The 25,150-nt window shown below is 34.7% G+C and overlaps 1 long non-coding RNA gene across 1 annotated transcript in view; it reads left to right on the top strand.

The window, feature by feature from the left end:
• LOC113937100 overlaps positions 1-25,150 on the top strand; it is a 45,178-nt gene that overhangs the window by 3,980 nt on the left and 16,048 nt on the right. The window lies entirely within an intron of this gene.

Raw genomic sequence — 25,150 nt, forward strand, 5'->3', positions numbered from 1 at the left:
ATCTCTTTATTTCTATTCTTAGCTGTTGCACAGTTGTCAAATACGTATCTCAAACTTTTAATCTGAGATATTTCTCAGTGTGGGAAATGAGAGGTAATTTTAGTATAGTATCTTCTTTGTCAAAGATGATTATAACAACCAAAAAATGTCAATGGGGAAATATTTATGTATAGGCCAAATGTGCCCAAAAGAATCAAAAGAAAATGGAAATTTAGAGCAAAAAATTTGAGGGGAAAGAGATATTTAGCAACTTCTTCATTAGATATTTTTAAAAAATAAATTAAAAAGAAGATCTAGATATAGAAATATGTGGGAATCTACAAATTACCAATAATATTCCTTAATAACTACCCTTCTTAGCTTTAACTGTTAAAACTCTATTAAAAAATCATTTGGAGAAATATTTTTGCTTCACAAAATATTTTCTGTTATATTCAGCTGAACTTATTTGTTTTAATTTTGCAGATACCATTTTGATACATTTATATACAAAGAACAAGGCAATGTTTTATTTCTAAATTTCATACCCAAAAATTCCTTCTGTGGGTTTTTAGTCACTAGTTCCTTTTGAAAAGTAGCGGCAAAGTCATTCATGAGGCAATCTGATAATGGAGTTTAAAATTTCCTTCATCTTAGAATAGCTGTCCTTTTCTTAGGATTATCATCTCCAGCTCTATAGCAAGTAGAGAGCCTTTTCTTTACTCCTTACCAAGTATTTTCAACTGGGATAGCTTGCCCTATTTCTTTTTTGTAAAATCTTGAAAATATTTGTTTTAATGGAATTCCATCATTTTCCCTGATAGCACAGTTCCTGCACTTGACAGATAAACTATTGACTTGAGAAACATTTTGTTTTTCCAGAGAATCTAAACTCATAAAACAATCAGAAAATTTCATTTAAATGAAATTCTACAGCAATGTAACCTCTTCCATTCTGTGCAAACACATGGAGTTTGGTTTCTATGGTTACTTGTTGTTAGTCCTGTGCTCTTTGGTTCTGTGCAGAGCTGGACAAGAGATCAACAAGCCTAGATTGTCATTATAATGAGGCAGAAACTGAGATAGTTTCTTTAGTTGATGGCCATGCAGCAGTTTAGATGACACATTATTTTAAGGTAACAATTATAAAAAAAAATCCCAGAGGGGCTTTTTCCTCCTTAACACTAACTCGTTATTTGGTAATGTCATAGGAACAAGAATGAGAAGAAAGACTGAAAAACATAACTATATCGATTGTCTATCTGTTCATCCAGGATGTGTGACTAAAAAAATGTACTCATTCATAAAGTTGAGGTTTCCAAAAAGCATGGAATAGTTTACAATATTAGAGCTTATGTCAGTTTGTGCATGCATGTGCATATGTATTAAAAGATAATTCAGGTTTACAAATGTGTATTTTGACCTAACGTATTTCCAACAAATAAAAAAAATTGAACCTCTTTGGAAAAAAAGCTATTCTCAGGATTTCATACTCAAGAATAGCTTTGATCCATTTTATTCATGGAAATTATTTAATTTTTCTTATGAAGCAGTAATATAATACAGATTGGGAATGGTGTTCCAAAAAACCAAGCAATCCTTTGAAAGTTATGTTTTAGTTGGGTACATGCTTTGTGTGTAAAATTAAAATATTTTGATATATCTTTAGTTGAATTTGGGATCTCGATAGTAACCATGATGTAGTAATCACCTTCAAATTACCTACAAAAATGTCAAAATTGTTCTACAGAAAAAGAGCTGAGGGAACTGATGGTGGAAATCTTTGATAATGAACCATTGGTAGGTAACCTATGTATGTTATACTTCAAGAAATCCAGCAGCAGCCCTTATCACTTGATGGAGAGTAGAAATATGTTCTGTTTATCTTCTAATTGTCTTCTAATTGTCTTTGGAGACAGGATCTGTGCCAAGCAAAAAAACCTGAGTACTGTCTCTCTGCTTCAAAAAAATGGCTTTTGGAAAAGGGCAGAGTGCAGTCTTTTTCCCTCTCACAACTTCTAGGGATCCAAATCCCCATAAGTAAGCTATGATGGGTAAGAGCAAAACTGGAGCCCTAGAGCAGGTGCCCTACCATGAGCTCCAAATTCAGGAGATCTATAAAATTGGATAGGAAAAAGTAAATCTTTATTTTCGTTAATCTATCACAGAAATACAGCATTCTTTTTAAGTTTGGCTGTAGGCATAAACCACAGTTATATTAGCAGGACTTGTGACTTTCTCCCCAGTAGAGGTTATTAATGTCTTGATATCATGTTTCAGTGGCTTCAGGTATCTTAAAATATATTTTATTCTTATTAATACTTTAGATTTATGGTCATTATGAAACCTTCCGATAGATCTGGCATTAATGACTAATGAAGCACATATACTGGAATATAATGTATATATATTTTTTTAAAGTAGACTGCTCTCTGTATTTCAATAGAATTTGTTTCCTTGGGAGCCTGTTTGCTTTTTAAAGATTTCCTCGTGGTTTACTATATTGCTAAATTTTTTTTAAGGATTTTATTTATTTGTCACAGAGGGGGAGAGCACAAGCAGGAAGAGAGGCAGGCAGAGGGAGAAGCAGTCTCCCTGCTGAGCAAGGAGCCCAATGTGGGACTTGATCCCAGGATCCTAGGATCATGACCTGAGCTGAAGGCAGGCCTTAACCAACTGAGCCATCCAGGTGTTCCTATATTGCCAAATTTTTATATAGCACAAAAAGTAAAGAAGATGTGCTCAATGCTGAATATTTGTTGAAAATTGGTAATAGACTAAGACTTCTGTATGTAAACCTGCTCTTTAACCGTCAGTCCAAAATGAGGATTTAGCCAGCACACAAGCCTTAAGCATTGTCAAAGCAAAACAACAGCAGATCTCTTGGTAAACACTAACTCTAGGTAAATCCTACCAAGCTTAATAATGAGAAGATAATGTAGAACAAAGGAAGGAAAATATCAAAATGAAGATTCAGAAAAAGACAATACCCCTGCAAATGAGTTGCTCTTATAGAAACCATAAAAATTACTTCTGAAAGCTCTGTGACATCCGTGATATGGAAAACCATCAGGATTGAACAGGGTAAGGTAAAAAAGGGAGAAGATAAAGAAGTAACCAAAGAAACAAAATACCCAATGTCTGAATTAACATTTTGTTCGAAAAATTAAAGAACAGGATTCCCAAAGAAGAGATCAATTTAATGATCTAGAAGGTAGACTGTAGATACTTTCCTACATAGCAGGGGGTAAGGAAACTAAAAAGGAATGACAGAGAATAGAATTACAGTTATTTCAGCAGGAGAGGAAAACAATAATAACTAGATTAAATTATTGTTGGAGAATTTTTGTATTTCTTCAGGAAAAAAAACTACAAATATACACAGAATGAAGTAGCCTTCCGGAAAAACTTTACCACCCACTTCAGGTAAAACTTTTTAAAAAAAGTAACCTCGGGGCACCTGGGTGACTCAGTCAGTTAAGTGTCTGCCTTCAGCTCAGGTCATGATCCCAGGGTCCTGGGATTAAGCTCCACGTCAGGCTCCTTGCTCTGTGGGGAGTCTGCTTCTCCCTCTCCCGGCCGCTCCCTCTGTTTGTGGGCTTTCCCCCCCCCCCCCCGCGTCAAATAAATAAAATCTTAAAAAAAATGCTTCAGCTGCTCTCTTAAAAAAAAAAAAAACAAACAATATTTCAGAAAAAAAGGCAACTATGCACATGGGGAAAAATCTATAAGAACACATACAAAAAGAAAAAGAAACAGACTATCTGTAGATGTAGTCTAGTCCCCAAATTCTAACACTAAATACCAGAAGTCAAAGGAGAATGTTTATGGAAATTTGAGATAATTTTTATCCAGATAAATTTCCTTAGAAATAGAACAAGTATTCAAATATATAAGAGATTCACTTACAGGTTACTTTGAAAAGTTTTTAAAAGTTTTTGGTACGCAATTCAGTAATATTCCAACTAATTATGAAAGAATTCCAAATCAAACTTCCATAATTAGAAAATTCAGGTATAGAGATGTAACAACTGTTAGAAATTAAATCTGTATCATTGTTCAAGAGAATATATGAAATGTAAAATTAATTGCAATGACCTTGGTGTAAATCATATTACATTAGAAAGTGTAGTAATGAAGGCATGAGCAGGGGAAAATTAGAGTGTTAAATTCCTTATCCTAAAAAAGAGTTGGCACTTTATTTAGATTCCAGTACTATTTAATGTTTCAGACTATCTCTAGGTTTGTTAATAAAGTTAAATTTATTAGAATTTTCTACAATAAGGGATAATACTGCGAAGTCTTACTACTATTTCAAAAGTGGGAATCTAAGGTGGGAGATTTATAGACTTTGAATGTAGGATCAAATGACTTAAGGCAGATCTGTCACAGTGGGAATCTGATGGAGATAGAGCTAAATTCATGATATCATAGTTTAGGAGTGGACACAACAAAGCAGGGGTCTTGAACTGAGTCTTGACAGATAAACAAAATGTTTGTCCAGATGACCAGATTATGTCTCTGATAAATTGATCAGGGGCATTTCCTGAATGAAATAGTAAAGTTATATAGTGGGTTATAGCTTTATCTTTCATGGACCAGATTTTTTTAGAACAAATCACTAAATCATGTTGACATAGTTGGCCTTCAGGCTTATCTAAGTCACATTGATATACATAGCCTCAGTGATGTTTTAACAACTTTTAAAAAAGTAACCAGCCATAAAATTAACACCACTGTGATGTGGAATATATAATTAAAGCAGAATAATATGTGTGTATATCAAAACAAAAATGTTAAAGTATTAAAATTCTCTTAAACATTTAAATGCTTAAACTATTATGTTGACAAGACTCTCAGCTTTAGTAAAGGTAATAAAATTCCAGTATATGCTGTTTATAATAAATATACATAAGACAAAATAAGCAAAAAATAAAAATAAAGAATGGGCAAATGTTGAAATGGCAAGTTCAAATAAAAAAAAATCAGCGTTCATTTAAGGCAAAATTGTCTTCACATTTAAAGTCCTGGAAGGGAAAAGAAATAAATTTTAAATAGAAAAAAAATATAGACCTTAATGATGAGATGACATGCTTTAATAGTAAATAGCAGAGAAAAACAATATATAGAGAAATAACTTCTAGGAATCTAAAGAAAAATAATCAAGGAGACAATTTTAATATATTAAAAATTTGAGCCTTTATCAGAAAAAGCAAATATAAATTTATAAGTAGGTTTGCAGAATTATGAATTATCTACTAAAAAGTGTAATTATTGTGGAAACAAAGAAGGTTGAGTATCCATTTAACAAGATCTCAAGCAAATCCTATAAATACAAAAAGTCAAATTATACAGGACACATTATCTGATTTGTGTGCCATACAGATGGTAATTATTGTTGAAGGTTTAAGCATTAATAATAGCAACAAATTACAACCATTCTTAAGTTAAAAACAATACAAAACTATTCTAAACAATTTTGGAGTAGAAGTAGAAATTAAAACAACTTCAAAACAATTAAATACAATGAGAACACTATTTTCCAAAACTTACATGATACAGCCAAGGCTATACTTAGAAGAAAGGCAATAACTTTAAAAGCTTTCATTAGTAAATAAGAAAGAAGGTAAAGTACCTAATCAATAGTCCAAGGAATTAGCCGACAGTATATAAAAAATAAAACTAGGGAAAGCTAGAGAATGATACAAAAGGAAATTATGAAAATAAAATGGATGAATAGAAAGTTAATTCTTGTAAATTTTTTTTCAAGGGGCATTATATGTTAACTATTTGCCAAGTACATATCATGGCTCATGTAAATTAATCCTCACAACTGCCCTATGGGGCAGTTATTACACAATTTTATAGATTATTATGACATTATTATATCATATATAGATGAGAAACCAAAGCCTTAAGAAAAATTAAGTTTCTTGTGGTGTAAGAGTACATAGTTTACAAGTGGTGAGGTTATAGTTTGATCACTTTTATCTCTAATTCCACAAACTTGGCATTATCAACAATACGAATTTACGATCTTCTTGTTCAGGAGGTCAGAAATCTAAAATGGGTCCCATTGGGCTAGCATCAAGGTGTCAGTAGAGCTGTGTTTCTTCTGGAGGATTTCAGGGACAATTCATTTTCTTGTCTTTCCAGCTTCTAGAGGCTGCTGCCTACCTTGGTACTTGGCCCCCTTCCATCTCCAGAGCCAGCAGTGGCTGGCTGAGTCTCAAACAGCATTATTCTGATACTGTTCTGCCTCTTTCACTTATAATGGCCCTCCTGATTAGATTTGGCCCACCCAAATAATCTAGTATGATATTCTTATTTTAAAGGCAATGAATTTTATTTGCAACCTTAATTTCCTCTTTGTCATATTGCATAATGTATTCACAGGTTCTGGAGATTAGTGTGTGGACATCTTTGAGAGATATACCACAATAAGTATACTTAAAGTGTTGCTCTTCCAAGTACACTTGACTCTTCAACAATATGGGTTTGAATTGCATGGGTCCATTTACATGTTGATTTTTTTTTTTTTAAGATTTTGTTTATCTGACAGAGAGCGAGAGAGCACAGCAGGGGGAGCGACAGAGGGAGAGGGTGAGGGAGAAGCAAGCTCCCTGCTGAGCAGGGAGCCCGATGCGGGGCTTGATTCCAGGACCCAGGGATCATGACCTGAGCTGAAGGCAGACGCTTAACTGACTGAGCCACCCAGGCGCCCCCCTACATGTTGATTTTTTATAGTACAATATTGTAAATGTATTTTCTCTTTCTTAGGATTTTCTTAATTTTTTTTCTGTATCTTTATTGTGAGTATATAGTATATGATACATAGAACATACAAAATACGTGTTACTCCACTGTATGCTACTGGTAGGGCTTCTGGTCAACAATAGACTATTAGCAGTTGTTTTGGGGTAATCAAAATTTATATGTGTATTTCTAACTGCACAGGGAGATTGGTGTCCCTAACCCTAATGTTGTTCAAGAGCCAACTATACTGCCTCTTTGAAAATCAAATATGCAGTTCTGATGAGAAGAACGTAGAAATTGGGAATGATAATATCTTAATACATAAAAATGAGTTTGTGTTATATAGGTAAGTTGCTCAGCAGAAGGCACTCTAGCTTGTTTAAGTAGAGAAGAATTTAGTAGGAGATATATCTTGCTCACAGCAATACAACCAAACACAGAATGGGACCAAAGGAATTGCTTTATCTCTTTGGTGTAGAAGCTTCCTGAAGCTACTGTTGGCTACTCTGCTTTTTACTCTAGTATATTAGTCTGCTTGGGCTTCTAATATATAATACCACTGATTGGGTAGATTAAATAACAGAAATTGATTTCTCACAGTTTTGGAGGTTGGGGAATTCTAAGATCAGTGTGTCAGTATGGTCATGTTCTGGTGTCATCATGGTTGAGTTTTGGTGAGGATCTCTTCCTTGCTTGCTGATAGAAACCTCCCTGTGTGTTCAGGGTGCTCAAATGACCTCCTCTTCTTTGTGCTGGGGTGTGCATTAGCAAATTTTCTGATAAAAATTCTTATAAAAATATTAATCCTGTTAGATTAGGGTCTTAGAATTATGACCTCGTTCAACCTTAATTATTTTTATTAGGGGCCCCATCTCTAAATACAATCATATTGGGGGGGGTCATGGCTTCAACATATGAATTTTGGGGAAGGGGATAGAAACATTCAGTCCATAACATCTAGTAAAATGGAATTTCCATTTCTAACCTGGATTATCATGCAACTAAGTTCTAAACACAAGAATCCTATGGGAACATTCAGTGGCAGAGATGAAATCTAGTGTCAACACCATAGTGACAGAGATGCGAAGAAATGTAGAGGTTCTGCTTATTTTGCTTTTTGAAAGGTGTGATTCATTTGTGGGGGACTATCAACTGTGGGAAAGATATTTAAACTATTTCAGGTAGTCACAGAAGACAGTCCTTAGAAGTAAGTACAGAAGAACTATGAAAATAAACGTATTCTGTAAAAATCTTATTAATTTCAGGGTTCTTTTTGTGAAATAAATGAATCATCAGGAAATTAATGAAGTTGACAAAGTCGATGTGGAAACTTGAGAAAGCTGAAGTAGATGAGAATGTTGCTTTATCACCTAAAGAGTGGATTCGGATTATTTTATGAGTTACTTTTTCCAAATCCTCAAGGAACAGTTAATTTTCAGCCTATTTAAGTGTTTCTGAGACATAGAGAAAGAAGAAAAGCTACCCTGTAATGCTGGTAATAGAACCTAACAAAGGGAATATAGAAAGAAAATATCGATCTCAATTATGAATATAGATGCAAAAATAGCAAGTAAATTATCAGCAAATGACTTCCAGCTGTATTTAATCCAGCATGACTGTGGGGTTCATATTATGAATGCAAGAATGGATCAATACTAGGAAATCTATTGATCAGATTCTTCATATTAACAGATCTAAATGGAAATATATTTAACTATCCCCATGCAAAATTTGATTGAATATAATTATCATTTCTGGCTCAAAGTAAAATACTAGAATTTCTCCTTGACCCAAGAAAACTGTATACAATATATATTTTGGACTTAAAACCTGCATCATACTTCATGTATAATGTTAATCTGTTTAAATGGCTAGTTCATTTATCACAAATTAAAAGGTATAAATGTTTTAGAACAGAAGCAATCTTTTCATTACTTACAGGAAAATTATCTGTGTATCCTTTGGGCAATAGAATCTGGAAAAGTGAAAGAAGACATGTAGTATATACAGTGATGATTGTGTCTTTGAGGTCTGATATTCAGCTCAGCTATTTGCCATCTTGGACAGTTATTTAACATTGTATAATAGATCAACTTCACTAAATCTAATTTTGTGTAGGTTAAAATGGACATGCCATTTGTGCTGATTCTTTATTTTGAAAGGGTTGAATGAGGTTACACACCTCAAACACTACACATGAGGTTGGCGCAGTGTGAATGTGGGTGCTGTTCATTGTTATTGTTGTTGTTAGGATACATAGAAATAACAAATATAAAGTTGATATAAAAGAATCAGTAGATTCCGTGTATGCTAGTAATATCCAGTCTGAATTAAAAAAAATCAATTTCCTTTGTTTTATTTATGAAAACATAAAAATACAGTTATCATATCATCAGAAAAGTAATCCCACAAATTCTGTACTAACACACATAGGAAAACAAACTGAAAGAACAGAGAATAATAACAAAAAGACACCTTGATTGACTTGAAAGATTTAATTGACTAAAATGATGACTTATTTTTTTTGCCTGCAAACTTTAATTAGTGTCTACCAATTTGTGGAGAATTGGGGTGACTAATTGACTTCGGCTGGTTGGTGCTAAATATATTTGTACTGGCATCATCACTAACAATTGTTGAAAAATTAAGAAACACAACTCTAGGACCTCCTAGTTCATTCCATTGATCCTCTAAGGCTAGGAGAATGTGAACACCTCCTCAAGTACAAATTAGTTTCCTGTTATGATTCAAATAAATAATGGATAAGCATATCAGAAAGAAGTCCAATACAAATCTTCCTACCATTTACTCCGTCATTTTCCTTTAATTTTATATATGTTACTTCATATATATATGTTGTTAGTATTTTTTTTAAAGATTTTATTTATTTTTTTGACAGAGAGAGACACAGCGAGAGAGGGAACACAAGCAGGGGGAGTGGGAGAGGGAGAAGCAGGCTCCCCTCAGAGCAGGGAGCCCGATGCGGGGCTCGAACCCAGGACCCCGGGACCATGACCTGAGCCGAAGACAGACGCTTAAGACTGAGCCACCCAGACGCCCCTATGTTGTTAGTATTTAAAATTGATTTTGTTCTTCCTGATTCAGTAGTCTGAAATGAACAAAAATGATCTTTAATTCATTCATCCATTCACTTGTACAGTCACATAACAAATATTTACTGAGTACCTATTCTGTGTCAGGTACTGTACTAGATGGATCGAATACATTAGTGAACAAAACTGACTTTCCGTGGTCTATATTCTAATGGTAATTTCCTTATATTATAGGTGTATGATTCCTGGGAATTATGTGGATTAGAAAAATAAAGTATGGTGTATCTGGAAATCTCTCATCAAAAAATATCAGTATTACTTTTCCAGTAGTATTCCTGTTTATTTTAAATGTCTTCCCCATATGTTTTATCACATAGAACTATTTCTGTGCAACAGAAAATAATTTAAAAACAATGTATGACCTGTGTCAGATTCACCTTAGCAAATTCAGCCATAAATCTGTATCTCCAAGATCATTTTTTCTTATACTAATTATAGGATCTCTACATTCTTTTTTAGAGTATCCTTTGTCTTTTGACAAGCTGTAAATTTTCTCTCTGTATAACAAATTGAATATTCAGTTCAATTTAACAAATATTTTGAATGGGTATGATTGTGTTATATCTTATTTAGTGGAGAGATTTACTTAGTAACACTTTTCTCAAGGACCTTACAGTTGATTGGGTGAGATTGTACAAAAATGACAAAATTTAACATAAATGAGGGAATAAAACAAAAAACAAATAAGGGCATCAATATTTAACTCAGTCTTGAAAAAAATGGGAAAATGTTAATAGGCATATAGATTGAAGAAAGAAAGGAAAGTCCAGGGTGAAAGAACAGGATAAAGTCTTACGGATAAAAGAATAAAAATATATTTGAGCTTTGAAAGATGTTGAGAAGTTCAAAGTGGCTGGACAGTAGGATACGTGGAAACAGTGGCAAGAGATGAGTCTGGACATGTATAATTGTAAAGAGCCTTAAACACTAAGATAAGGAGTTTAAACTTTACCATATAAATAGTAGAATATGATAAAATTTTTTTGAGGCCCAAGAAATAACTTGTGCTTTATTTTAATAATGGGGATTGATATTGTGGAGTAACTTGGAAAAACGTGGAGATTAAAGATCTAAATCTCCAGTTACAAGCTATTACCATAGTACATTTGATATGTGATACGGATCTGAACTAGGGTATTGGAAGAAGGAATGGAAAGGAAGTAGAACTTACAGATTAGATATAAATGATAGAAAGAACTAGATGTGACTTTACTATTCAGAATGACTGGTAAGGGTGGTAATGCCATTAATCAAAAAAAGTGAACATAATTAAAAGGAATTTTTGGTGTAAAAACTTTTTGCTTTTAGCTTTGGTTATGTTTGATATGTGCTGTGGGACGAGTTTAATGTGGAAATGCAAGCTGGCAACAATGTATTCTACTTAAGATAAATTTCATATCCAAAATTCTACCTTATTCACACCTCAGTATTTTGAGTATCAATGATACTAGCTATGCCTTTTAGAATGATAATTAAAATTATAAAATATTTCATATATTGGTAAGGAATTTAATATATAATTCCCTTATCATTGGCTGGATTGTGTTTGAATGTTAAAACTTTGGTAATCATTAGAAGGTAGTTCAAGGGGGGACGCCTGGGTGTCTCAGTCAGTTAAGCATCTGCCTTGGGCTCAGGTTATGATCCCAGGGTCCTGGGATAGAGCACCACATTGATCCACCCATCGGGCTCCCTGCTTAGTGGAGACCCTCTACTCCTCTCCCTGCTCATGCTTGTATGTCTCTCTTTTTCCCTCCTCTCTCTCTCTCTGAAATAAATAAAATCTTAAAAAAAAAGAAGATAGTTCAAAAAAGAAAAGAAGGGGAAGGATAATTAACATTCAATACCAAAGCGAATGTTGGATTACTTTTGCTCCTTTCACTCAAATTCACAGTCAATAGAAAGACACATTTTGAGGGCTCACTAAACATGTCAGTGAGATCATGTTAGTTATGCCAGTGTACTGTGCATAAATAATCAGTGTCTGTGTTCTCCAAGGGAAGTACCCAAAGACTTAGTTAACCTCTCAAAGAAGATTTTAAATTAATGTGTTTCAAATTTTAATTCATGCAAATCTAATGCACTTTAGTCTTAAAATGTACATTCTGATATAGTAAGTGTGGACTGGGACTCAATATTCTGTATTTCTAGCAAGTTCCAGGTGATAATGAAATCATTACTCTATGGAACACGATGAGTTAGCAAGGCTCTAGTTTTACAATGTGAACTTTGGAAGAGAGGAGATGAATTTGGTGATTTAAAATTTCCCAATGAATGTTTTAGCAATCCATAGGGAAAAAAGCTTGTGGGGCTTTTTGTATTAAATTATTGGACAGTTTTCATACCTAGTTTGATTTGATTCAGATTCTGAACACTGGCCATGTTGCTGGAAATGGCTGATCATGTTGCAAAATGTGAAGTCACAGGTCTTTTTCAGTCTCAGTTACCTGAAAATTGAATCTTGAGTTGTGACGAATTCTTAATCTTGGCTCAGCACAGGATGGCCTTAGGTGCCACACATCCCTGGAAGCAAGAAGTACCTCAGGTTCTAATGTTGCTGTGAGATTTTTCAACAGCCCCTTCATTTTTTTTCCTTTTTTGCTTTGACGTTTCTTTGATCTCTCAGCTACCTGAAGAGAATGGGCATACTTTCTAGCCTATCAGGAAAATATCTCTCAACCACCCCCACTGCAAATAAAAACAAAAAATAAACCTCAGATGTAGAATCATTTTTTTTTTCCTTCTGGTTTTCTTTGCTGAATATTTGTTAATGGGTTCAGTCACAGATTTGTGAAGTAGCTGAAGATTAACTTCTCTAACATTCCAGCCTTCAAAAACCCCTTCTTTATCCATTCCTAGGAATCCATATTTTAATTTTTTTCCTCTACTTTTTAGCAAGACATTTATTTGATCTTCTGTTCACATGAAGTATACATGATTAGCAGTTGGAATATTACTTGTCTCTTGAAGAATTTATACAGTAGTTAATATAAACTAAGTTTTAACTGGTAAATTTCAAACAAAATCAGGAACACTTAAGAATTAATTTGGGGGGTGCCTGGGTGGCTCAGTCGGTTAAACCTTTGGCTCAGGTCATGATCTCAGGGTCCTCGATAGAGCCCTGCATTGGGCGCCCTACTCAGCAGGGAGCCTGCTTCTCCCTCTCCCTCTCCCCCACCCGCTCATGCTTGCTCACTCTCTCTCTCTCAAATAAATAAATAAAAATCTTAAAAAAAATTAATTTGGGATATACAAGACCGTCTCTGTGGTTCTTAAATCATACCCATTTCTTTTCAAATAGTTTAGTAAAAGACTGTCAGCCAAGGCAGTGTCCTGAAAGAATTCATACGCTTGTATGACTTGATTGATGATGACTTTGTGAGCACCTGACTAATAATCAGAGGATGGAGGTTGTTTCTGTTAATGCAGGAAAAAGAAATTTGGAGTCCTTAATATGCAGTGTCATTGCGATTATGGGTAACTGTGGGAAACACAGTGAGAACCAAAAAATTTTAAGGATTTTCAGTATGCATGCAGATCAGTTGTATTACCTTCTTGCACTAATTGGTAATTTTTACCGTTGTTTTTAAATCTCTGAAATTTTATTTAGGCAAAATTAAATCATTTGCACTGTAAGAACTGCCACCTAGCCCACAAATGTCCTCAATTGGTACTTAGCATTTGCATATCAGTATATTTCTCTCTTCTATATCTATCCTGTATAGAATTCTTAGGAAATTATACAATACTGCATTCCCTAACAATATTTTGTTATGATCTCAGAAATTACTTTTGTACATACATTAAGAATCCATTGACCTTAGACAGCAAGTGGGCACTTTTTTTCATGCTTGAGCATTTCTATTTTAGTTTTCTACCTCTTATCCTAATTTTATTGTGTTTCTGAAAATCAGAATACTAAATTTACTGAAGCTATTAAAATTGGTCCAAGAAAATTCATATACATAGGAAATTCCATATGTACACCTTAGGGGAATAGAACAGATTTCTCCAAAACATATCTTTCTTAGCACAATTTCTTAGCTACTTAAAAGACAATACAATTGTTTAGCATCCAGTAATTTTGAAGACACTGGGTATTTTTTCCTTAACATTTATGCATATTAAAACATCTTGACTCATTATTCTAAATGTTTTATGGTTATTCTCTCTCATGTCTTTCATATTTAAAATGCATGTTACTTGTGTTTCAGTAGAATGTTTGTGTTTTTTCTCTTTTATTTCTTTGTACTTCAAGGAAACAATAATCTTAACAAACAAGTAGATTTTTTTTAGATTTTTATGTTTTGGTGTAATCTTTTGTGTTTTCCATACCATGAACATTTTGTTCTTTATCATTATATGCTGTAAGTTTCTGGTGATTACAATATATAGTAAATATATGAAAGCAAAGAGAAGCAAATCTCTGCTAGAATTTCATTACTCTAAAAAAGGGATCAAGAACACTAATATTTCTACATTGTATGTGCTTAATGAATCATTCATGCCATGCCTTGTCTCAAAAGGAGATACTTGGAACCTTGTGAAAAGGACAGGCCATTTTGATACTAATGTTAAAGTTAGAATATATCTGAAATTACCTGCAAAGTTACTTTTTAAGCATTTTCTAGTTATCCATATTTTGGAGTAGTTTTGATTCCACAAGTGAAGTATGTGGTCTTATGGTGGTATAGGAATAGATAAACTTTGGTTGGATATGTCTTCATCTTTTCCTATCAATCTCAATTTATAAACTCCTGTAACCTCTCAGTGGTTATCATTCTAGGTGGAAATCCTTTTTTTTTTTCCTATTTTCTCTGTCTCTTGGTAATTCTAGTTGTTTTTTGTTAAAAAATATTCTTTTGCTTGACTACTAGGAAAAGTAATAAACAAAAATAAATACATCATTATATATTGTAGTATTTGTTAAGATAAAAAAAGAGAATTTTAAAAGGGACCATTTGGGGGATCTAATATAGATAAGGGAATACCCTTGAGCAACTGATATTTAAGAGGTATTTTCTGAGACCAGGAAAATAGGTAGTATTTAGCTAGATTGTGAGTGTTGAGGAATTATCTTCTAGGTAGAGGAAAAGCATGTGCAAAAAACTCTGAGGTCAGATTATACTTGCCGAGTTAAGATATTGAAAGGGTGCCAGAATTTTCAGAATGTAGTGAGAAATGTGTGAAAGGGAAATGAGATGGTATTAGAACAGTAGTTACTGGAGGCTGTAACAAAGATTGGACCTTTGAGTCTTTGAAAGTCAATGTTATAAAAGTTGTATTTAAGTTTTTATTTTGAGTGAACATTCAAGATTGAACTCCCCAGTTTCCTACATGACAATTTTTATCATAATTTTTATGTTTCATAATAGATTTTTAAAAAATATTTATTTATTTTAGAGAGAGAGGCGAGGGGAAGGGGCAGAGGGGAAGAGAGAGGGTCTTAAGCACACTCTGCGTTGAGCAGAGCCCAAAGTGGAGCTCAGTCTCATGACCCTGAGATCACAACCCTGAGAGCACCACCCAAGCCAAAACCTGAGTCAGACGCTTAACTGACTGCACTACCTAGGTGTCCCTATAATGGAGTTTTTAAAGTACTCTTCTAGAAAGACTAATGAAAATCCCATATTTGTTTTTATTTGTTCTTTCTAGAAATATTCTTAAAGAACATATATGTGTAAGTGGAAATATAACTTTCTTTTCATTTTGTGTACATTTTTGGCTTTATAATTTTTATAAACATTATTCTCTCTAACATAAAGGTGTCTGGAAAATATTATGACTGATTTTCTGTTGAAACCAGAAAGTCATCTTCCACTGACACATTGAAGATACTGAAAAGTTATTTCATTAGGAGGAAGTGTATCTTCAGTAACATTTATTTTATACTTACTCATGCTCTGATGGAATGTTTTCTCTTCTTGGACTACTTAGGCATTCATTAATGAGACAATTCACTTCTTAGAGCTTTGAGTTTAGATGTATTTTAATTATGCTTGTTTAGATGTGTTTTAATTATTTAGTGTATGCTTCACTATGAATGGAGCTATTATAGATATCATTAAATTCAAACTTTTATCGCAATTGTTCTAGTTGGAAGGCTTTACGTGAGAAAAGGATGCAGAGAAAATATAGATACTGAGATTAAGATTACACCCATAAAATTCTTGTTGCATTAAACCTTTATAATTTTAACTGATTTAGGTATTGGACTTCTGTCATTTTGCTTGAGATCATTGAAATCAAAATGATTATACTACCAGCAAATTTTAAAAATATTGACCATATATTTATTCAATTTCAAGTGATCTTCTTAAATCAGTCAGTCAACTATCTTGAAACAAACCCTCTTTTTCTTAAACCTGAACACATTTCAATATATAAGCATTTCAGGTGCTTTGTCCTTCAAATTGATACCATTTTAAATTAATTGGTATACTTTTAATGTACTTCCTTTATTTTATGAGTGATTTTGTTGACTTTTACCAATTTTTCATCTCCAGATTTCTTCTAGGTAATTCATTCATTTTGTGATAATGAAGGACTGATAGCTGAATTAGCTAAATCATCTAACCAGAGATTATCAGTTGATACAAGAGATACAGAGGATGCAACTTCCTGTCCTTTTGATAATAACTTTTTCATCTTGATATATTCAACACTGTTTACTTCTCTTTTCTTCCTGTCTCAGTTTCATCCTTGTTGTTCCTTTCTGGTCTGCTAATTTATTTCATTTCCTTTGATCCAGAGATTTAAAAATTGTACTTAGTTTTATAAAGACTTAATATTGTAAAGATATCCATTATTCCCTGGTAGATCTATAAATTCAGTGTGATCTCAATTAATACTCATCATGCTTTTTTGTTTTTTTGTTTGTTTGTTTGTTTTAAATGGTATTTATTTATTTGACAGAGAGAGAGACAGCGAGAGAGGGAACGCAAGCAGGGGGAGTGGGAGAGGGAGAAGCAGGCTTCCCGCGGAGCAGGGAGCCCGACGCGGGGCTCAATCCCAGGACCCTGGGATCACGACCTGAGCCGAAGGCAGACGCTTAACGACTGAGCCACCCAGGCGCCCCATCATGCTTTTTTGAGTGTGAAAATTCCTAGCTGATTTTTAATTTTATATGAACTAAGAATTTTTGTATCAGCTATAACCAAGAAAATTTTGAAGAACAACAGCAAGATATCCAAACATTTAGTAAAGGTATATTAATGAGGACAGTATGGGGTTGGTCCAGATATAGACTAATGGAACACAGTTTGGAATCGAGAAGCAGATTGACAAAGGTAATAGTGCAGAACATCAAGGGAAAAAAGCAACCACAAAAGCTAGAGCTCCAGGTGTTTGTACAGGTTCCTTCCAGAGACCTGTTGACCTGGTTTTAGAGTTGCAGTGAGCTGGAGGGAGAAGTCAGTGGAAGTCCTCACTGGCTAATTAGAAGCTGGATCCTCAGGCGACAGTTAGTATATACAGTCAAGTCCCTTTTGGGGAAAGACTGAGAGATGGGTGTTTTTGCATACTCTCTCTGCAGTGAGCTCTGGAGGGTGGGGATAGTTTAACTGAATGCTTACAAGCAACCTGTAAGAATTTCTTTTTTGTTTGTTACATTCTTTTATGATTCAGGAATGCAAGTCCTCTTGGTTTTCAGAGCAGGTGATCCCAGAACCATCCCTTGGGTGGCAGATGCAAAAACTGCCATTTCAATGGCTAAAATCTCGTATGCCACACAGCTTTGGCAAGAATGTAAAGCAAGTGGAAGTCTGCTTTACTACTGGCAGGAACAGTAAATTGGTATAACCCCTCTGGAAAACTGTCTGATAGTATTAACTAAAGTTGAATATCAACTTGCCCTATCATCTAGCAGTTCTGTTATTTGTATCTATCCTAGGTATTTTCCAAAGAGAAATGAATGTACCAAAGTATATATACAAGAATGTACACTGCAGTGTTGTTCATAATGTCTCTGAACTAGAAACTATCCAAGTATTTATCAAGAGTAGATTTGGCAAATATGTATCTGTGAAAACTGTTCAGCTATTCCCAATAACATGAAGGAATCCCATTAATTCATTGAAATTCATCAATGATCTTAGCATATGTGATTTTAGCCCTTTTTTTTTTGCATGCATAGTATCCTGAGGAAATGATATATTGAAGTACTACACAAATAACTTCAATTTTAAAAAGAAAAAAATAGTTTTTAATTTAAAATTAGAGGTAATAAGAAATGATGAAAAGAAAAAGGAGGAGGGTAATAAATTAAGAGTTGCAATATTTATTTCTATAGGTATTTTTCAACTGGTTATTATTTTCATTGCAAAGCAGTAAGTGCTGTGAGAAACAAAGTAAATTAGATTTTGTTCCTACTAAGATAAAAACTTAGTTGATGATACTAAACATAATGTAAATAAAAGTAAAGTTTAAACAAATCTTGAAGGATACAAAGGGGAGGAAGAATCTAAGCGTAGCCAAGAATCAGGAATCCTAGAGGAAATGGCATTTGGCATAGATCTTGAAGGATAGATAAGATACTGACATATAGTATTATATGGAAGGGTCCCTCAGAGGGGTTAATGTATGGAAGGAGGAAAGTGTAGGGCAAATTTCAGAGACCAGCAGATCAGGATTTCTTGATTGCATGTGCTTAGAAGGAAAATATGTGGTAGAAAATGATGGAAAGGTAGGTTGGGTTCAGATGCTGGATAGTGTTGAATTCTATTTTAAGTAATTTGGACCTTTTTCTGGCACCACTGAGTTCCTGTGGAAGGATTTTGGTGGGAAGTTGACATTTGATCTGTTTTGAGAATGTAATTGGAGGAAACCTGAAGGGAGGATTTAACTGGGGAAAATAATATGACTTAAGGGGAATTTTGAGAGTACCCAGTCCCCTTATTTAATACATGATAAAAGAGGCTCATATCAGTTGATAGCACAAGAAATTACAGAATCCAGGTCTCTGAATTTTTAACCCGAGGAACCTTTTCTCTAAATCTAGAATTAAGAAACCGTAGCAAGCTATTGAATAGTCTAAGTGGGAAGAGATGATAGCATGAACTGGGGTAGTTTATTTATAAGAATAAACTGACACATGACAGGGTAAGTAATTACTTACCCATCCTATCAGGACATATCAGGAATTATCCCTCATAAAATTATATCTGATCTTTGTTTCTTTGAACTTTATTTTACGCTTCATCTAAGTAAACTGTGGCAGGAGGGAGACAAGATTCATTGTTCAGCAGCAGCAGCAAATTTTGCCCTGAAAGCAGCTTTGAAATACACTATCAAGAATTCCCTATCTGTGATGTTCATTTATTCAAAAATAGTGATTGAGTTCTTCCTGTGATGAGGCTCTATACTGTACCTAGAGATACAAAGGTGATTAAAAAAAAGAATGCAGACCTCACATTTGTGGAACTGGTTGATTAGTGGGGAAGCCAATTTTTTTAAAAGATTTTATTTATTCATTTGAGAGAGAGAGACAGAGCATGAGTTGGGGGAGAGAGCAGAGGGAGAGGGAGAAGCAGACTCCCTGCTGAGTCAGGAGCCAGACGTGGGGCTCAATCCTAGGACCCTGGGATCATGACCTGAGCTGAAGGCCGATACTTAACCATCTGAGCCATCCAGGTGCCTTAGTGTGGAAGCCAATTATCAATCAGTTCACAAAATGTAATTTTTTAATCATAAATATTGATAAGTAATGTGAAGGAAACTCTCATTGTACTAGGTGAGTATGAAGTGGAGAAAGGTATTCATCTTTATAATTAGTGTATAAAAATTAACATGTATAGTGTTTGAGAATCTAATTTCAATGTTTTTTGAAATAATATAAGCAGTATCACACTAAGAATTTAAACTAAATACTGATCCAGATCAGTGAAGTTTGTGATTAAATCTTGTTCTAATATAATTTACTGAAATCTGAATATAAGGGTCATAATTTTCCTGGTCTTTAATTCATTTGGATTTACATTTATTCATTTGAATTTTTATGTGAAGTGAAAATCTTAACCAATTTAATTCTAAATGATATTTGAAAAATACTACTTTCTAAACTTTACTAGAGTCATCTGGTCTATGTAATTGCTACCTTATTTTTGTAGAATTTTATTTTTTATTTATTTTTATTTTTTTTTAAAGATTTTATTTATTTATTTGACAGAGCGAGACACAGCGAGAGAGAGAACACAAGCAAGGGAAGTGGGAGAGGGAGAAGCAGGCCTCCCGCGGAGCAGGGAGCCTGATGCGGGGCTAGATCCCAGGACCCTAGGACCGTGACCTGAGCCGAAGGCAGACGCTTAATGCCTGAGCCACCCAGGAGCCCCTAGAATTTTATTATCATAGAAATTATTCTTAGTCTAACAGGGAATTTACTTATTTATTTATTTATTTATTTATAAGATTTTATTTATTTATTTGACAGAGGGAGACACAGTGAGAGAGGGAACACAAGCAGGGGGAGTGAGAGGGAGAAGCAGGCTTCCTGCGGAGCAGGGAGCCTGATGCAGAACTCGATCCCAGGATCCTGGGATCATGACCTGAGCTGAAGGCAAACGCTTAATGACTGAGCCTCCCAGGAGCCCCTCTAACAGGGAATTCAAAAAAACAACAACAACAACATAATTTCTCTTAACCCTGAAGCAAAATATTTTGTATTGTATGCAAGATACGTGGATCCTTGGAATATGCATCTCTTGGTCTCCTCTTATATTTGGGTTGATTGATCTCCTTTGCTGGCTTCTTTTTCTCTAACCGCTACCTAAATCTGTTTTCCAAGGCTTGATCTCAGCTCCTCCTCATGCAAATGCCTTCTTGTGTAACCTCATTCATTCCTGCAGGGTAATTATCATCAGTAATACAACTCAGTGACCTCATCTTCAGAACATAGTGATTAGGTGATTAGACATCTCTAGCTGATTTCCCCCCAGACATCTCATGATGAAGAATTTGGTTCTGACGTTAGATAATTACGTTTGAACCCTTTTTTCACAACTTACCAATTGTGTATCATTTGAAGATGTTACTTAAAATTAACTTCTATTTTGGTTTCCTTATCTCTAAAATGGTAGAATAATGAAATATGCATCATAAGGTTTGTTTTGAGGCTTAAATAAGGTACTATATAAAGGTGCCTGAGAAGAAATGAACAGAGGGTTCTCCAAAGAAAACATAAAGATGGCCAACAGACATTTGAAAAGATGTGCAACGTCACTCATTATCAGGGAAATGCAAATCAAAACTACAATGAGATATCATCTCCTACCTGTCAGAATAATTAAAAAACAAAAGAAACAAGTGTTGGCAGGGATGTGGAGAGAAAGGAACCCTCTTGCACTGTTGGTAGGAATGCAGCCACTGTGGAAGACATTTGGAAGTTCCTCAAAACGTTGAAAATAGAACTACCTTATGATTCAGTAATCCCACTACTGGGTATTTATCCCCAAAATACAAAACCACTATTTCAAAGGGATACATGCACCCATTTGTTTATTTCAGCATTCTTTACAGTAATCAAATTATGGTAGCAGCCCAAGTGTCTATCAATAGATGAATGGATAAAAAAGATGTAGTATATATGTAGAATGAAATATTATTCAGCCATAAAAAGAATGAAATCTTGCCATTTGCAATTACATTGATGGAGCTAGAGAGTATTATGCTAAGTGATATAAGTCAGAGAAAGACAAATACCATATGATTTCACTCATGTGGAATTTAAGAAACAAAACGAATGAAGAAGGGAGGGGGGGAGAGGGAGGCAAACCAAGAAACAGACTCTAACTATAGAGAACAAACTGATGGTTACCAGAGGGGAAGCAGGGGTGGGGGGGATGGGTGAAATAGGCGATGGTTATTAAGAAGTGTAGTTGTCATTATGAGCACTGGGTGATGTATGGAATTGTTGAATCACTATATTATATACCTTAAACCAATATAACACTGTATATTAATTGCCCTGGAATTAAAATGTAAAAAAAATGCACCTTGTACCAAAAAAAAAGTGCCTGAGACACTATTGTAAATGTTCTATGTGTTTATGAAAGGAGTTGCATTTCCAAACTGCAGAGATGGTGAATTAATTATTACATCAACTTTTTATTTGATTTATTAGATTCCTACATATTCTTCCTTTCTCTCTGTAAATAACTTTATATCTGGTTATGGATGCTATTAATTGTTCCACTGAAGGTCAAGGCAGTACTACATCATTTATCATTTAATGTGCTTCTCAGATATTTTAAGACAAGGTGGTAAATTTAGTACTTAAATTTAAATCTAAATGCTAAATATAGATAGCTAAAAAAATAGAGATCTAGCTAGCCTCAAATATGAGGCAGATCTCCACAGAGCAGCATGTGAATAGTTGTGAGCAGAGCTGATTTTGTGGGCCTCCTGGCCTCTGGGTTAATAAATGAGAGGTGGAAGCCAGAAATTTAGCTCCTATCAGTAAAAGAGCATTAGAAGTGGTTTTCAAATATGTATTTAAGTGTTTGAAAACAGAGATTAAGGTCTGGCACCCTATTCATAAGATATGGCTGAAAAAAACTGTCTCTAAGTTCATCTTGGGGTTATGCTGATTTCTAAGAACCCAAAGTATCTTACACACTGGGAGTAACCCATATTCTTTTTTTTTATTGAAGTATAATTAACATACAATGTTATATTATTTTCAGGTGCACAACACACCGATGTAACAATTGTATACATAGTGCTCACCATGGTAAGTGTAGTCACCATCTGAAAGGGTCAGCTACAGGCATTGTTAAAAGAGCTAGACATTCCGCCGGTTTCAGGTCTTTTCTGATTTGTTTAGAGTATATTTTCTGGGGATGTTGTTACCCTGTTAGCATTTTGTTCTCTCATTCATCTATTCTCCTCTGGACAAAATGACAAGACGAAAAAATCACCTCAACAAAAAGAACAAGAGGCAGTACCGACTGCCAGGGACCTACTCAATACAGACATTAGTACAATGTCGGACCTAGAGTTCAGAATGATGATTTTAAAGATACTAGCTGGGCTTGAAAAAAGCATGGACATTATTATAGAAACCCTTTCTGGAGAAATAAAAGAACTAAAATCTAACCAAGTTGAAATCAAAAAGGCTATTAATGAGGTGCAATCAAAAATGGGGGCTCTAACTGCTAGGATAAATGAGGCAGAAGAGAGAATCAGAGATATAGAAGACCAAATGATGGAAAATAAAGAAGCTGAGAATAAGAGAGATAAACAACTACAGGATCACGAGGGCAGAATTCGAGAGATAAGTGATACGATGAGACGAAACAACATTAGAATAATTGGGGATCCCAGAAGAAGAAGAAAGAGAGAGAGGGGCAGAAGGTGTATATTGGAGCAAATTATAGCAGAGAACTTCCCTAATATGGGGAAGGAAACAGGCATCAAAATCCAGGAGGCACAGAGAACCCCTCTCAAAATCAATAAAAATAGGTGAACACCCCAACATCTAGTAGTAAAACTTATGAGTCTCAGAGACAAAGAGAAAATCCTGAAAGCAGCTCGGGAGAAGAGATATGTAACCTACAATGGTAGAAATATTAGATTAGCAGCAGACCTATCCACAGAGACCTGGCAGGCTAGAAAGGACTGGCATGATATATTCAGAGCACTAAATGAGAAAAATATGCAGCCAAGAATAGGCTGTCATTGAAAATAGAAGGAGAGATAAAAAGCTTCCAGGACAAACAAAAACTAAAGGAATTTGCAAACACAAAACCAGCCCTACAAGAAATATTGAAAGGCATCCTCTAAGCAAAGAGAGAGCCTAAAAGCAACATAGACCAGAAAGGAACAGAGATAATATACAGTAACAGTCACCTTACAGGCAATACAATGGCACTAAATTCATATCTTTCAATAGTTACCCTGAATGTAAATGGGCTAAATGCCCCAATCAAAAGACACAGGCTATCAGATTAGATTAAAAAATAAGACCCATCGATATGCTGTCTGCAAGAGACTCATTTTAGACCCAAAGACACCCCCAGATTGAAAGTGAAGGGGTGGAAAACCATTTACCATGCTAATGGACACCAAAAGAAAGCTGGGGTGGCAATCTTGTATCAGACAAATTAGATTTTAAAACAAAGACTGTAATAAGAGATGAGGAAGGACACTATATCCTACTTAAAGGGTCTATCCAACAAGAAGATCTAACAGTTGTAAATATCTATGCCCCTAACATGGGAGCAGCCAATTATATAAGGCAATTAATAACAAAAGTGGAGAAACACATCAACAACAATAAAATAATAGTGGGGGACTTTAACACCCCCCTGACTGAAATGGACAGATCATTAAGCAAAAGATCAGCAAGGAAATAAAGACTTTAAATGACACACTGAACCAAATGGACTTCACAGACATATTCAGAACATTCCATTCCAAAGCAACGGAATACACATTCTTCTCTAGTGCCCATGGAACATTCTCCAGAATAGATCATATTCTAGGTCACAAATCAGGTCTCAACTGGTACCAAAAGATGGGGATCATTCCCTACGTATTTTCAGACCACAATGCTTTGAACCTAGAACTCAATCACAAGAGGAAAGTCGGAAAGAACTCAAATACATGGAGGCTAAAGAGCATCCTACTAAAGAATGAATGGGTCGACCAGGAAATTAAAGAAGAATTAAAAAAAATTCATGGAAACCAATGAAAATGAAAACACAACTGTTCAAAATCTTTGGGATACAGCAAAGGCAGTCCTGAGAGGAAAGTATATAGCAATACAAGACTTTCTCAAGAAACAAGAAAGGTCTCAAATACACAACTTAACCCTATAGCTAAAGGAGCTGGAGAGAGAACAGCAAATAAAGCCTAAACCCAACAGGGGAAGAGAAATAATAAAGATCAGAGCAGAAATCAATGAAATAGAAACCAAAAGAATGGCAGAACAGATCAACGAAACTAGGAGCTGGTTCTTTGAAAGAATTAACAAGATTGATAAACCCCTGGCCAGACTTATCAAAAAGAAAAGAGAAATGACCCAAATCAACAAAATCGTGAATGAAAGAGGAGAGATCACAACCAACACCAAAGAAATACAAACAATTATAAGAACATATTATGAGCAACTATATGCCAGAAAATTAGATAATCTGGAAGAAATGGATGCATTCCTAGAGATGTATCAACTACCAAAACTGAACCAGGAAGAAACAGAAAACCTGAAAAGACCTATAACCACTAAGGAAATTGAAGTAGTCAGCAAAAACCTCCCAAAAAGCAAGAGCCCAGCGCCAGCTGGCTTCCCAGGGGAATTCTACCAAAAA

The sequence above is a fragment of the Zalophus californianus genome, chromosome 4 (genome assembly GCF_009762305.2).
Source record: "Zalophus californianus isolate mZalCal1 chromosome 4, mZalCal1.pri.v2, whole genome shotgun sequence".
In the NCBI taxonomy this organism is placed as follows: domain Eukaryota; kingdom Metazoa; phylum Chordata; class Mammalia; order Carnivora; family Otariidae; genus Zalophus; species Zalophus californianus.